The following is a 17,389-nucleotide window of genomic DNA, read 5'->3' on the forward strand; positions in this document are numbered from 1 at the left end:
TACAAATTTCAATCTGAAACACTAAAAAAATATAGCTTTTATTACTCCTAAGACCTTCCTCCATGTTTAACTCACTGTACAAGTCCAAATTTTACAGATTTTGCGTATCCTAACTGAACTAGTCCAGTCTATACATCTGACCTAGCAAGAAGACAGCATTCAATTTCTTCCCACTTTATCAGGAAGAACAACAGCAATAATATTATAACTTATTGAGTACATTCTATGTATGAGTCAGTTACCATTTTAACTAATAGATTCTAATAATTTTAACAACTCTTTAGGTAGGTACACTTACTAACCCCCATAAGGAAACTGTGATAGAAATAGGCTAAATAACTTTGTAAAGGTCACATCACTAATAACAAAAACTAAACCAAACCCGTTGCTGTCAAGTCAATTTTAACTCATAGCGACCCTATAGAACAGAGTAGAACTGCCCTGTAGGGTTCTGAAGGAACAGCTGGTAGATTTGAACTGCAGACTTTTTGATTAGCAACCATAGCTCTTAACCACTGTGCCACCAGGGCTCCTACATCACTAATAAGTGTCCAGGACATTATTTTTAATGCAGAGAATGATGCCAGGGCCATGTTTCTGCTTAAAATATATCTTCTATGCACACTACAATTTGTTAACATGATTGGCTGCTAGCCAAAAGTTTGGAAGTTCAAATCCACCCATAGATGTATTAGAAGACAGTCCTAGCAATCTACTTCTGAAAAATAAGCCATTGAAAACCTTACAGAGCCCATTTCTTCTCTGATGTACATGGGGTCTCCATAAGTTGATGCTGACTCAATAGCAACTAGTTATGTACTCCCAAAGCCTAAATATTGTAGAGAGAGAGAGAAAAAAGATACAATTCATATTAATTTCTGCAAAGAAATCTTTCAGATTAAAGAACACCAAAAAATATTGGATAAAGTGTTAAAAAAAAAAAACAGATTTCCTTCCAGGCCAGAAAACATAAAACATCCATTTGCATACTAGTAAGAAAGACTTGAAGCCATTTTCCCTGCGGCATCTGCTAGCCTGTCTTGGTGAAAGGTGCCACCTTGGGAAAGCAGACGTGGAGCAAAGCTAGGGCCAAAGCTAGTTGAAAGTCAGATACTCTCTTCAAAAAGCTGAGATATCCAAAAGTTTAAAGTCCTCTCTAAGTAGGTTAAGAAATAATCTGCCCTTTTAGAAAACACTTACTTGTTTTGGCTTTGCTTCTAAGTTAATTTTGAAAAAAATGGGGAAAAAGTCATTCCTGAAAATTTCTAACCAAAACCTTCACACTCGTTACGGTTTGGGGACTGGAGTTCAAACAACTATTTGATACCCCCAAATCCTGAGTCAAATGCTTGGTTTGAAAGGTTCCCCAGATAACAATTCCTGCAGGCTCCTAGTAGAAGCATACACAAACCTCCTATGGAAGGTCTATCTTTAAACTCAGCCCTCAAACAATTCCTATAGATAAAGGTTAAAGACACATAGTCCTAAAACTGAATAAGTCACTAAAACATGTGGAAAGAAACCATCATAAATGAGATTGAATAGAAACAACAAACTTCAGGATCAAACTCACAAAGAATGCAGGAATTGGAATTAATAGATATAAAATAAAAAATAAGAATATTTAATACACTTAAATAAAAGATAGAATTAAACATGATGAGTAAATAGAGACTGAGCAGATTTGAAAAAGTATAAAATAGAATTTTGGGAAAAGAAAAAATACAATAATTGCAATTACAACATCATTAGATAATTAAAAAGAAGATGTAGACAATGTTCAAGAAAAAAAAAGTCATTAAATTGGAAGAACTTTTAAGTACCCAGAGCAATAATATGGACTAGCTACTACAAAGTAACAATAATTACACAGATGATTGGCTTCTCAACAAGAACAACAGAAGGAAAGAAAGAGGTCAGAGGATCTTCAAATGAGAAAATAACTGTAAATATTAAATTATACACTCAGCAAAAAGAAAATTCAAGGAAGAAGATAAAATAAAGGTATTTTTAAATTAAGATAGCTGAGATACCATTAAGAGAAAAATAAATTTACAAAAGCATTTTAAAAATCAGGTACTACAATTAAATCTAAAAATGATGTGCAATATCTGTACCTAGAAAATCATAAAATAAAACTGACAGACACTAAGAGAGCTAATTAAAAGAAGGAACATACCACGTACATGGACTGAAAGAATCAATTTAGTAAAAATATAACTTCTTGCCAAATTGATCTGTAGATTCAGTGCAATTCCAACCAACATCACAACAGGTGGTTTTTAGTTTTATTTTTTAATGAAAGCTAATGAATTGATTATAAATATACATACAAGAGCAAGAATAGTGAATACTCAGAACGCTTCTAAAGAAGAACAAGTTGGGAGGCTTCCCTATTAGATACCAACATTAATTACAGAGTTAACATATTTAAATATTGTCGTATTAGTGCAGGAATGGATAAATAGACCAATGTGATAGGGCAAGAGAGCACTGAAAGAGTAATATGCATACATGGAGACTTAAGGGATGAAAAAAATGAGAGAGCTGGATATTCAGATTGTTGTCGCTAGGTGCAGTTGAGTGGGTTCTGACTCACAGTGACCCTATGTACAACAGAACAAAACACTGTCGGGTCCTACACTATCCTCACAATTGTTATGCTTGAGTTCATTGTTGCAGCCACTATGTCAATCCATCTTGTTTAGGGTCTTCATTTTTTTTTTGCTCACCTTCTACTTTATCAAGCATGCTGTCCTTCTTGAGGGACAGGACCCTCCTGATAACATGTCCAAGGTATGCCTGAGGCGAAGCCTTGCCATCCTCACTTCTAAGGAGTATTCTGGTTGTACTTCTTCCAACATTTGTTCATTCTTCTGGCAGTTCATGGTATATTCAATATTCTTCACCAACACCATAATCAGAGTAGTAGGGGGAAAAGTAAATGGTGTAGTTATAACTGGTTATCCCCACTGAAATAAATAAAACCCCAAAATAAAAAAATGCTATTTATCAGTTCTAGAAGGATTAGGGCCATACATACCAAATGTAAATTTTTATATTTTGGAGGAAACTATTATGACATCACTATTTTTTATCATTATGACTTCAAGTTTCGGCAGTATTTTTTAAACAAAACATAAAAGCAGAAAATAAAAGGAAAAATAAATTTGACCTTATTAAAATTGAAATTTTGTATTAATTAAATGACACCATAAGAGAGAGAAGGAAAATACCAACTATAACTTGGACAGGAAGAAGATAATTACGAAATACACAAATGACAAAGGACTAGCATCTGTAATATATAAAGAATTCCTACAAATCAATAATAAAAAGACCAAGATGTTATGAGAAAAAATGGGCAAAAATATACATTTTCAAAGAAGATAAAAAACAAATGTACTTAAATATATTAAAGTTATTCAACCTTATTAGTAATTAAAGAAGGGTAAATTAAACCCACATCTCACCCATCAGGTTGATAATAATTAAAATGTCAGTAAATTCTAAAAGTTGAGTATGGTTTTGAGTAAGGTAACATATACTGACAGAAATTTTAAATAGCACAACTGCTTTGCAAAACAATTTGCATTACCTAATGAATTTTGAATATGCACATATCCTATGATCCAGCAAATTCAATTCTAAACATAGAATTTAGAGTAACTCTTATATCACATATATATATATACACACACATATATATATACATGGAGACAGATACAAGAATATTTTTAGCAACACAGTATAGGAAAATTAAATAAAAAAAAAACTCAAAGCAATCCAGATGATATTAACCAAGAGGATAATAGATTAAATGAGGTATCTTAAAAATTGGACTACTATTTTGAAAATGAAAATAAATAATATATCATTTTAGGATGAATGCATATATGATAAAACCCTAAATGAAGACAAGTGAATTTACCTATGTATTTATGTACTTCTATGTACTATATATTTCACATAAAATATTAAAATAAGTGCAAGTAAATATTTACTGCATAATGATGGCTCTATTCTGCATTCTTTAAGCTTTCAGTTCTAACTGTAGTTATATTTTTATATAAGGTTCTTCCAGCTCAGTTTGATATACGAAAATTCCAATCAGTTATAAAATTTCACTTTCCCCAGTGAGCTTACTAATGTCATCCGAGGACACAATACTTAACGTATTAGAGATGTAAAGAGATGCAGCTTGAGGGTTTCTACTGTCTCTATGTCACTTTAAATAGTAAATGTAGATCCAAATTTAAAGATCTGCTTAAAAAGAGAAACAACAATGGGGAATGTAAGGATACGCAAATACTTCCTGGAAGAATCAAATCTGTGTTTTGTTTTCTGTAATTTCATTTTATTGTTTTTTGGGACGGTATAAGGATGATATCCCAAACCTTTTAAATTACTCATGTGACATAAATTTGAAGGGAATATAAGCCCATTTTCCAATTCTTGTGACTAAAATATATCCCCCATCTGCTTTGAAAAAAATGAATGTTTTCTTTTTACAATATTATTTTCTTCCAACCTCTCCTAAAACTTCATATTTCTCGTAAATTAAAAAATCAAACAAAATCAGGTAAAAAAGACATCTAAAATAGTCATTATTAGGAGAGGAAACATCCTGTACCCCAGAAAAGATTAAATTATTTGGACAGCATTCAGTAGGCCCCCAAGTTGTTTTGGGGGCCTATTGAATGCTGTCCAAATAATATATATATATAAATACATGGAGCCCTGGTGGTGCAATGGTTAAGAGCTACAGCTGCTAACCAAAAGGTCAGCAGTTTGAATTCACCAGCTGCCACTCCTCGGAAACCCTATGGACTAGTTCTACTCTGTCCTGTGAGGTCACTATAAGTCAGAATTGACTGGACGGCAATGGACTTGGTTTGGTTTATATATATGTATAACACAATTAATTGATAAAATTACTTCTATTCAATGAGTTAATGGTCTTCAGCTGACATTTGCTTTCAGTATAATAGTTTATTTTAGGCAGTTAATACTACATCACACACACATGCAAAACACATGCATGTACACAAAAACATACAAAAAATATCAAATAGAAGTTTGGTTAAGGCTATAACTAATTCAGTAAATGAGATGGAAATAAAGCAAAAATCATTTACCCGTAAAGGATTTAAGACCTTGACTTCACAATGATATTGAACTTCTAAAAAGCCCCAAGCTCTAAGAAAGCAAGGATTCATTATCAAAAGTTTCTACGAAGAAGAAAAACAGGAATATACTAATAACTTGAAGAAACTAAAAATAAGATGACCTCAGTCTTTAAAAGGAGAACATGGAATTACAAAGTATCTAGTAAAGATACCTTTACTGCTATTCACCTTGGGAAATAACCATCACCTTCAGCCATAATCAAGCCTGGGCACTTTAACTTGAGATGTATCTCTGGTCTCAAATAAATCTTAACACTCTGGCCCTTGTTGATTAAATTCCAAAATATCATATCAGTTTTTAGTTCCAATTCTGAACGGGAAAAAACTTGATAAAAAGCTTTATTTCAATAAAATAAACAATTGGACTATATCTCTGTCTTAATTAGGACTCTATGGATTGCAATTAATAGAAATGAACTCAAGCTAGATTAAGATACAAACAAACCATTGGAAAAACACTAAACATTATAAAGGGTACACAGGTTCATTACAGACCCCAAAGGGGAAAATATGCAGTCAAGCTTCATGAACAGGAAAACCCACTTCCAGGCTCCTTCTCTGTGAACTGGCTTTCTCTGCTTTTCTGTCACCACCATGCAGTGGGTGAAAAAGGGCTACCCCACACTTCTAGTACTGCAGTTCTTCCCAACTAAACCCAAATATATTAGTCTCAATTATGAACTCCCTGGGCGAAAAAAAAAAATTGACTTGGTTCATGTTGGGTAAAAGCTTCTCTTTTGGGTCAATCTCCTGGAATAGAAAGACTATGTACTCAAGTTTTCCTTGCAAAGGGAAACTGAGGCAGTTGCTATTTGTAAATTGGGAAAATGTTCCATAGGGCATTTATTAAAATGTTTTTATTCTACTACCCTGGGCCCAAGAGTTCCTGGGTGGTGCAAATTATTAACAGTCTTGGATGCTAACTGAAAGGCTGGAAGTTCAAGTCCACTGAAAGGCACCTCGGAAGAAAGCCCTGATGATCGACTTCTGAAAAATCCGTCATTGAAAACCCCATGGAATATGGTTCTACTCTGACATACATGGGGCCACCATGAGTTGGAGTTCACTCGAAGCAACTGGACTGGACTGGACCCTGGGCACAGGAACTTCGGTTGCCTCAAGGACTCTATATTTGAACCTATCCCCCTGTAGTATGATTACCCCATCATACACATAAACTGGTCTGTGTTAATGTAGGTATTGCTTGGCGAAGGCGAAGAGGATTTGAAGCACTTATAAAGAAACAAAACTCCTCACAACTGGACTAATAAGCAACATCGTGATCAACAGAAAATATTGAAGCTGTCAAGGATTTCATTTTACTTGGATCCACGATCAACTCTCATGGAAGCAGCAGTTAAGAAATCCAATGACATATTGCATTTGGCAAATCTTCTGCAAAAGATCTCTTCAAAGTGTTGAAAAGCAAAGACATCACTTTGAAGACTAAGGTGTGCCTCACCCAAGCCATTATATTTTCAGTTTTTTTTTCATATGCATGAGAGAACTAAACAATGACTAAGGAAGACAGAAGAATTGGTGCTTTTGAATTACAGTGCTGGCGAAGAATATTGAATATATGATGTACTGCCAGAAGAATGAACGAGTCTGTTTTAGAAGAAGTACAGCCACAGTGCTCCTTGGAAGCGAGGATAGCAAGGCTTTGGACATGTTATCAGAAGGGACCAGCCTCTGGAGAAGGACATCATGCTTGGTAAAACAGAGGGTCAGCAAAAAAGAGGAAGACCCTTGAAGAGATGCATTGACATATTGGGTGCAAAATGGACTCAAACAGAGCAATGACTGTGAGAATGGCACAGACTGGGCAATGTTTCTGTTGTGCCTAGGGTCACTATGAGTCGTAACCAAATTGACGGCACCTAACAAATATCAACAAGCTTCTTAAAACAATGCCTGGAAGATTGTAAGCCTCAATGTTCTGGTTGTTTCATAATGAATGATTTAAAAGGGTGCTTGGGTGCTATATAGCTGGTTCGCCAACTCAGTATAACAGAATCAAGCACTAAGACAGGTTTAGTGGGAAGATATTTAAAATTAAATAAGCCAGGATCCATGTGACATCAGCAGTGATAGCCCTGGTTCCACGTCCTTTTCTGAATCCAGCTTGAATTTCTGGTAGTTCCCTGTTGATATATTGCTGCAGCCACTCTTGAATGATCTTCAGCAAAATTTTACTTGCATGTAATATTAATGATGTTGTTTGATAATCTCTGCATTTGGTTGGATCACCTTTTTTGGGAATAGGCATAAATACGGATCTCTTCCAGTTGGTTGGTCAGGTAGCTGTCTTCCAAATTTCTTGGCATAGACGAGTGAGTACTTTCAGTGCTGCATCCATTTGTTAAAACATCTCAATTGATATTCCGTCAGTTCCTGGAGCCTTGTGTTTCATCAATGCCTTCAGTGCAGCTTAGACTTCTTCCTTCAGTACCATTGGCTACTGATCCCATGCTACCTCCTGAAATGGTTGAACATTGGCCAGTTGTTTTTGGTATAGTGACCCTGTGAATTCCTTCCATTTTGTTTTGATGCTTCCTGCGTCGTTTAACATTTTCCCCATAGAATACTTCAGTATTGCAACTCAAGGCTTGAATTATTTCTTCAGATCTTTCAGCTTGAGAAATAATGAGCATGTTCTCCCCTTTTGGTTTTCTGTCTTCAGCTCTTTGCATGTATCATTGTAATACTTTGTCTTCTCAAGCTGCCTTTTGAAATCTTCTGTTCAGCTCTTTTACTTCATCATTTCTTCCTTTTGCTTTAGCTACATGACATTCAAAAGCAAGTTTCAGAGTCTCTTCTGACATCCATTTTGGTCTTTTCTTTCTTTCCTGCCCTTTTAATGACCTCTTGCTTTCTTCATGTATAATGTCCTTGATGTCATTCCACAACTTGTCTGGTCTTTGGTCATTAGTGTTCATTGTGCCGAATCTATTCTTGAGGTGGTCTCTAAATTCAGGTGGAATATACTCAAGGTCATACTTTAGCTCTCGTGAACTTGTCCTAATTTTCTTCAGTTTCAACTTGAACTTTTATATGAGCAATTGATGGTCTGTTCTGCAGTCAGTCCCCGTCCTTGTTCTCACTGATGATATTGAGCTTTTCCATCGTCTCTTTTCACAGATGTAGTCAATTTGATTTCTGCGTATTTCATCTGGCAAGATCCACATTTATAGCCACCATTTATGTCGGTGAAAAAAGGTATTTGCAATGAAATTGTTCATCTTGCAAAATTCTATCATGTGATCTCTGTGTTTTATTGACTATGCAAAGGCATTCGGCTGTGTGGATCATAACAAGTTATGGATAACATTGCAAAAAATGGGAATTCCAGAACACTTAATTATGCTCATGAGGAACCTGTACATAGATCAAGAGGCAGTTCTTTGAACAGAGCAAGGGGATACTGCATGGTTTAAAGTCAGGAAAGGTGTGCCTCAGGGTTATATCCTTTCACCATACCTGTTCAATCTGTGTGCTGAAAAAATAATCCCAGAAGCTGGACTATACGAAGAAGGATGGGGCATCCAGATTGGAGGAAAACTCATTAACAACCTGCGTTATGCTGATGACACAACCTTGCTTGCTCAAAGTGAAGAGGACTTGACGCACTTACTGATGAAGATCAAAGACCACAGCCCTCACTATGAATTACACCTCAACATAAAGAAAACCAAAATCCTCACAACAGGACCAATAAGCAATGTCATGATAAATGGAGAAAAAATTGAAGTTGTTGACAATTTCATTTTACTTTAATCCACAATCAACATCCATGGAAGCAGCAGTCAAGAAATCAAAAGATGCATTTCTTTGTGCAAATCTAATGCAAAAGACCTCCTTAAAGTGTTGAAAAGCCAAGATGTCACCTTGAAGACTAAGGTGAACCTGACCCAAGCCACAGTGTTTTCGATCATCTCATATGCATGTGAAAGCTAGACAATGAATAAGAAAGACCGAAGAAGAACTGACGCCTTTAAATTGTGGTGTTGGTGAAGAATACTGAATATACCATGGACCAGTAAAAGAACGAAAAAATCTGTCTTGGAGGAAGTACAACCAGAATGCTCCTTAGAAGCAAGGATGGTGAGACTACGTCTCATATACCTTGGAAGTGTTATCAGGAGGGATCAGTCTCTGGAAAAGGACATCATGCTTGGTAAAGAAGATGGTAATGAAAAAGAGGAAGACCCTCAACTGATTAAGGCAGTGGCTGCAACAATGGGCTAATGCATAACAACAACTGTGAGGATGGCAAAGGACTGGGCAGTGTTTTATTGTGTTGTACACAGGGTTGCTATGAGTTGGAACTGATTTGATGGCAACAACAACAACAACAATTAAAGTTAAGTTTCAGAGCTCCTCACTTTCCAAGGCTCATCTACCTATTTTTGTACGATTCTTTTCTTAGGGGCATACCGCAAATTGTATAAGCTTCAAGTGCCATAAAACCTGTTTCCACCTCTGGCCAAGTAGGGTGGGACCAATCCAAATAATTATTTACAACTATACTAACACACACACACAAAAAAAACAGGCACACATAAATTGCTGTCAATCACTGGTTGAGAGCTACTTTCTGAGGATATTCCCTGGCCAATAGAAAGAGATAAACCAATGCTGAAAGTTGGGAGAGAAGATGTGCATAGGGCATCAACGTGATCTACTACTGTGGACTTTGGATTTCCATTGGTTGTGGAATCAGCTCTGGAGGTGTAAGACAGGTTCAGTAGATTTTTATTTATTTATTTTTTAGGTCATATCTTTTTTGTTTATTGTGCTTTAGATGAAGTGTTACAGAACCAATGAGTTTCTCATTAACCAGTACATCTATTTTATGACATTGGTTAAAAACCCCACGACATGTCAGTACTGGGCCTTCTCGAACTTGGGTTTCCTATTACCGGCTTTTCTGTCCCCTCCTATCTTCTAGTCCTTGCCCCTTGTCTGGTGTGCCCCTTTAGTCTCATTTTGTCCAATGGGCCTGTTTAATCTTAGGCTAAAAGGTGAACCTTTGGAGTGACTTCATTACTGAGCAGGTTCAGTAGATTTCTGATGGCCAAAGGAACTCCCACTGTCATCTGGATTGCATGATATTATTTAATTTAATTAAAAAATTTTCCCTTTCTAAGGACTGATTCTTTTCAGGAAAGATCTTATGCAAATATGGCTAGAAAATTTGTTGTATGAAGAATCTGATCTACATATTTTTTTTTCTTGAATCATTCAGTTCTACTGATTCCCTCCCAAATGAAAATGCTATTCTTGTCCAAAGTTTTCCTACTGTGATGATTTCTTCTATGCATAAAGGCATTTAAAGTAAATGTAAAGCCCTCACTCTACAATTTTTTTTTAATAGTGTTTTATTGAGATTTTAGTGAAAGTTTGCACAGCAAGTTAGGTCTCTCCAATTTTAAATACACAATCTTCAAAAATAGTATTTGAAGGCATCTACTTTCTTCCAAAGCCCTCTACAAATTCTTGTCATCAACTACTTATAAATCCAAGAATTACCTTTCTATTTGCAACCTGATTTCTCTATTTCTATAATTCTGTAATGTACAGTATTGGGGTTAAATTCTTCTGGCTTTTGTAAGGAGAGAAAGAAAAAAAAAAAAAATCCAGATGCGGTCCATGTAGAAAAGATTGCCAGAATTACAAGCATACCATTTCTCTCCCAGAAATATGACATATTTAAACACATTCACACCCCTACTCCAATTCTAGTAGCTCAAGAACTTAACTGTTTAACCATTGCACATAACATTGAATAGACTATGGAGGCACCATGCTTGATATGTATAAATGTTCAATATGTACTTATTGAATAGTGTGTAGTAAATAGAAAAACTATCACTGACTTGATTCATTTTAAAATTATACACCTAGGTTTAATGAAAACAGCTTAAATGTGAATAAATGCAATAATTTGGGGAATAATATATTCTCTTTCAGTAATCTCTCTAAAAGTTAATTTTTTGGTTTCCCATTTTTAATGTTTCATTTAACTTTTTATTCCCTCTTAGTTTCAACCCCAGTATTGAATTTCAGTTCCTTTCCAAGTGAACAATGACTTCCTTTTCCTCTATCCTTTAACTTCCACAATAGAGTCTCTAATGCTGGGGACCATCCCAGCCTCCATGATTATGAAGACAGCACTGGTTCTCTTCCTTCAGAGTTTCATGGGGTTATCAACCTGCTTTTTCTCTACTTCAGGTAGAAGTTTTTCTTCTGAACCAATTATCCTCCTGTCTTTGTCCTCTGAAGAATTGGTTTTCCACTCCCAGCTATTTTCTCTCTTAAGGTAAGTTTTCTGTCTAGGTCATTTTGCTTATTTCTGCACCCTCTTAAAAATTGGATTCCTCTGCCTTACAGGATACTCAACTTCATATACTATTTGACATGTTTAAAATTTCTTCAATTCTAAGGGAATTTTGTTTCATGCTATTTGACAAGTGCAAAGCAGGCCATCAGTTCAAAAACACAGAAACATATGTTACCTAAAGAAAGAAACCACAGCTGTATTTTGCAAGTGCTACAAAAATCATCTGGTAAGTGAATTATCCAACTACTGTGTTTTATCTCTCTAAACCATTAATAGGAACAAATTCTGGGAATCGTTGAATTCTGGAAATATTTTACTAATGATTAAGAAGAAGTTATTCTTAATTGTACTTGACTATTTTTTGTAATTTGCTGGCTATACTCTATATTCATCTTCCTAACAACACTAAAGATGATTGACTACATACATTGAAAAATAACCCTTTGTGAAAATAACTTCTAAAGACTAAATCTTTGTCTCTGGGACCTCAATATTTTGTTAGAAAAGGTTGATAGTTGTTGCTGCAAAGCCATAGGTCTAGGAGGAAAGACCTCAATGGTAATGGCACCCAGAGAGTGGAAACGGGGTGCATGATTGCCTTTTGACACATCTCTAAAATTATTATGCTTTATAACCAGTTAAGAAAAAGGTAACGTGGCACTTAAAAAAGGTAAATACAGTCTTCTTGGCCATGAAGCTGGAGGCAGAGGGTTCGATATGGGGAAAGCTTGCTCCCTTCAGACTTTTTTCCAAACTCCAGCCCTTCCCCAAACTTTTCTCCTACAGGCCTTCCTCAGCTTAACCATGTTCCCTTGACACATGGAGTTATAGTCTTTCCAGCCCTCTCAGTTGAGACATTACAATTGAAATGTTTTAACCCCCTTCCTAGAGTAATGGATTCAAATCTAGAGACGTTTCACTGCCACCCGACAGGGAGCTGGCTGCAGAGCATGCTAGGAGGACAACTTCTCTGACCCCACTAGACTGCAGAGGGGGAAATGTTGATCTATTGTAAGTAATTAGGGGGTGAACTCTTTAAAGTGTTAAAGAGGCAAAAAGAACCTCTTCAAAGTGTTATAAAAAGCAAAGATGTCACTTTGAGGACTAAGGTGCGCCTGGCTCAAGCCAGAGTATTTTTTTTTTTTTTATTAAATTTTATTGAGCTTCAAGTGAACATTTACAAATCAAGTCAGACTGTCACATATAAGTTTACATACATCTTACTCCGTACTCCCACTTGCTCTCCCCCTAATGAGTCAGCCCTTCCAGTCTCTCCTTTCGTGACAATTTTGCCAGCTTCCAACTCTCTCTATCCTCCCATCCCCCCTCCAGACAGGAGATGCCAACACAGTCTCAAGTGTCCACCTGATATCATTAGCTCACTCTTCATCAGCATCTCTCTCCTACCCACTGTCCAGTCCCTTTCATGACTGATGAGTTGTCTTTGGGAATGGTTCCTGTCCTGTGCCGACAGAAGGTTTGGGGACCGTGACCGCCGGGATTCCTCTAGTCTCAGTCAGACAATTAAGTATGGTCTTTTTATGAGAATTTGGGGTCTGCATGTTTTTTTTTTTTTATCCCACTGATCTCCTGCTCCCTCAGGGGTTCTCTGTTGTGCTCCCTGGCAGGGCAGTCATCGATTGTGGCTGGGTACCAACTAGTTCTTCTGGTCTCAGGATGGTGTAGGTCTCTGGTTCATGTGGCCCTTTCTGTCTCTTGGGCTCTTAGTTATCGTGTGACCTTGGTGTTCTTCATTTTCCTTTGCTCCAGGTGGGTTGAGACCAATTGATGCATCTTAGTTGGCCGCTTGTTAGCATTTAAGACCCCAGACGCCACATTTCAAAGTGGGATGCAGAATGTTTTCATAATAGAATTATTTTGCCAATTGACTTAGAAGTCCCCTTAAACCATGGTCCCCAAACCCCCGCCCTTGCTCCGCTGACCTTTGAAGCATTCAGTTTATCCCAGAAACTTCTTTGCTTTTGGTCCAGTCCAGTTGAGCTGACCTTCCATGTATTGAGTATTGTCCTTCCCTTCACCTAAAGCAGTTCTTAGCTACTAATTAATCAGTAAAAAACCCTCTCCCACCCTCCCTCCTTCCCCGCCTCGTAACCACAAAAGTATGTGTTCTTCTCAGTTTATACTATTTCTCAAGATCTTATAATAGTGGTCTTATACAATATTTGTCCTTTTGCCTCTGACTAATTTCGCTGAGCATAATGCCTTCCAGGTTCCTCCATGTTATGAAATGTTTCACAGATTCGTCACAGTTCTTTATCGATGCGTAGTAGTCCATTGTGTGAATATACCACAATTTATTTAACCATTCATCCGTTGATGGACACCTTGGTTGCTTCCAGCTTTTTGCTATTGTAAACAGAGCTGCCATAAACATGGGTGTGCATATATCTGTTTGTGTGAAGGCTCTTATTTCTCTAGAGTATATTCCGAAGAGTGGGATTTCTGGGTTGTATGGTAGTTCTATTTCTAACTGTTTAAGATAACGCCAGATAGATTTCCAAAGTGGTTGTACCATTTTACATTCCCACCAGCAGTGTATGAGAGTTCCAATCTCTCCGCAGCCTCTCCAACATTTATTATTTTGTGTTTTTTGGATTAATGCCAGCCTTGTTGGAGTGAGATGAAATCTCATTGCAGTTTTAATTTGCATTTCTCTAATGGCTAATGATCTAGAGCATTTTCTCATGTTATCTGTTAGCTGCCTGAATATCTTCTTTAGTGAAGTGTGTGTTCATATTCTTTGCCCACTTCTTGATTGGGTTGTTTGTCTTTTTGTGGTTGAGTTTTGACAGAATCATGTAGATTTTAGAGATCAGGCACTGGTCGGAGATGTCATAGCTGAAAATTCTTTCCCAGTCTGTAGGTGGTCTTTTTACTCTTTTGGTGACGTCTTTAGATGAGCATAGGTGTTTGATTTTTAGGAGCTCCCAGTTATCTGGTTTCTCTTCATCATTTTTGGTAATGTTTTGTATTCTGTTTATGCCTTGTATTAGGGCTCCTAAGGTTGTCCCTATTTTTTCTTCCATGATCTTTATCGTTTTAGTCTTTCCGTTTAGGTCTTTGATCTACTTGGAGTTAGTTTTTGTGCATGGTGTGAGGTATGGGTCCTGTTTCATTCTTTTGCAAATGGCTATCCAGTTATGCCAGCACCATTTGTTAAAAAGACTATCTTTTCCCCAATTAACTGACACTGGGACTTTGTCAAATATCAGCTGCTCATACGTGGATGGATTTATATCTGGGTTCTCAATTCTGTTCCACTGGTCTATGTGTCTGTTGTTGTACCAGTACCAGGCTGTTTTGACTACTGTGGCTGTATAATAGGTTCTGAAATCAGGTGGAGTGAGGCCTCCCACTTTCTTCTTCTTTTTCAGTAATGCTTTGCTTATCCGAAGCTTCTTTCCCTTCTGTGTGAACTTGGTGATTTGTTTCTCTATCACCTTAAAAAATGACATTGGAATTTGGATCGGAAGTGCATTGTATGTATAGATGGCTTTTGGTAGAATAGACATTTTTACTATGTTAAGTCTTCCTATCCATGAGCAAGGTATGTTTTTCCACTTAAGTATGTCCTTTTGAATTTCTTGTAGTAGAGCTTTGTAGTTTTCTTTGTATAGGTCTTTTACGTCTTTGGTAAGATTTATTCCTAAGTATTTTATCTCCTTGGGGGCTACTGTGAATGGTATTGATTTGGTTGTTTCCTCTTCGGTGTTCTTTTTGTTGATGTAGAGGAATCCAAGTGATTTTTGTATGTTTATTTTATTACCTGAGACTCTGCCAAACTCTTCTATTAGTTTCAGTAGTTTTCTGGAGGATTCCTTGGGGGTTTTCTGCATATAAAATCATGTCATCTGCAAATAGAGATAATTTTACTTCTTCTTTGCCAATCCGGATGCCCTTTATTTCTTTGTCTAGCCTAATTGCTCTGGCTAGGACTTCTAGCACAATGTTGAATAAGAGCGGTGATAAAGGGCGTCCTTGTCTGGTTCCCGTTCTCAAGGGAAATGCTTTCAGGCTCTCTCCATTTAGAGTGATGTTGGCTGTTGGCTTTGCATAGATGCCCCTTATTATGTTGAGGAATTTTCCTTCAATTCCTATTTTGGTGAGAGTTTTTGTCATAAATGGGTTTTGGACTTTGTGAAATGCCTTTTCTGCATCAATTGATAAGATCATGTGGTTTTTATCTTTTGTTTTATTTATATGGTGGATTACCTTAATGGTTTTTCTAATATTAAATTAGCCTTGCATACCTGGTATAAATCCCACTTGGTCGTGGTGAATTATTTTTTTGATAAGTTGTTGGATTCTATCGGCTAGAATTTTGTTGAGGATTTTTGCATCTATGTTCATGAGGGATATAGGTCTGTAATTTTCTTTTTTCGTGGTGTCTTTACCTGGTTTTGGTATCAGGGAGATGGTGGCTTCATAGAATTTGTTGGGTAGTATTCCGTCATTTTATATGCTTTGAAATACCTTTAGTAGTAGTGGTGTTAACTCTTCTCTGAAAGTTTGGTAGAATTCTGCAGTATAGCCATCCGGGCCAGGGCTTTTTTTTGTTGGGAGTTTTTTGATTACCGTTTCAATCTCTTTTTTTGTTATGGGTCTATTTAGTTGTTCTACTTCTGATTGTGTTAGTTTAGGTAGGTAGTGTTTTTCCAGGAATTCATCCATTTCTTCTAGGTTTTCAAATTTGTTAGAGTACAATTTTTCATAATAATCTGATATGATTCTTTTAATTTCAGTTGGGTCTGTTGTGATGTGGCCCTTCTCGTTTCTTATTCGGGTTATTTGTTTCCTTTCCTGTATTTCTTTAGTCAGTCTAGCCAATGGTTTATCAATTTTGTTAATTTTTTCAAAAAAACCAGCTTTTGGCTTTGTTAATTCTTTCAATTGTTTTTCTGTTCTCTAAGTCATTTAGTTCAGCTCTAATTTTTATTATTTGTTTTCTTCTGGTGCCTGATGGATTCTTTTGTTGCTCACTTTCTATTTGCTCAAGTTGTAGGGACAGTTCTCTGATTTTGGCTCTTTCTTCTTTTTGTATGTGTGCATTTATCGATATAAATTGGCCTCTGAGCACTGCTTTTGCTATGTCCCAGAGGTTTTGATAGGAAGTAGTTTCTTTCTCGTGGCATTCTATGAATTTCCTTATTCCCTCCTTAGTGTCTTCTATAACCCAGTCTTTTTTTCAGGAGGTTATTGTTCAGTTTCCATGTATTTGATTTCTTTTCCCTAGTTTTTCTGTTATTGATCTCTAGTTTTATTGCCTTGTGGTCTGGGAAGATGCTTTGTAATATTTCGATGTTTTCGATTCTGCAAAGGTTTGTTTTATGACCTAATATGTCGTCTATCCTAGAGAATGTTCCATGTGCGCTAGAAAAAAAAGTATACTTTGCAGCAGTTAGGTGGAGAGTTCTGTATAAGTCAATGAGGTCTAGTTGGTTGATTGTTGTAATTCGGTCTTCCGTGTCTCTATTGACCTTCTTACTGGAAGTCCTGTCCTTCTCCGAAAGTGGTGTGTACTCCTACTATAATTATGGAGGTGTCTATCTCACTTTTCAGTTCTGTTAAAATTTGATTTATGTATCTTGCAGCCCTGTCATTGGGTGCATAAATATTTAGTATGGTTATATCTTCCTGGTCAATTGTCCCTTTTATCATTATATAGTGTCCTTCTTTATTCTTTGTGGTGGATTTAAGTTTAAAGTCTATTTTGTCAGAAATTAATATTGCTACTCCTCTTCTTTTTTGCTTATTGTTTGCTTGATATATTTTTTTCCATCCTTTGAGTTTTAGTTTGTTTGTGTCTCTAAGTCTAAGGTGTGTCTCTTGTAGGCAG

Source organism: Elephas maximus, chromosome 6, assembly GCF_024166365.1.
Source record: "Elephas maximus indicus isolate mEleMax1 chromosome 6, mEleMax1 primary haplotype, whole genome shotgun sequence".
NCBI lineage: Eukaryota > Metazoa > Chordata > Mammalia > Proboscidea > Elephantidae > Elephas > Elephas maximus.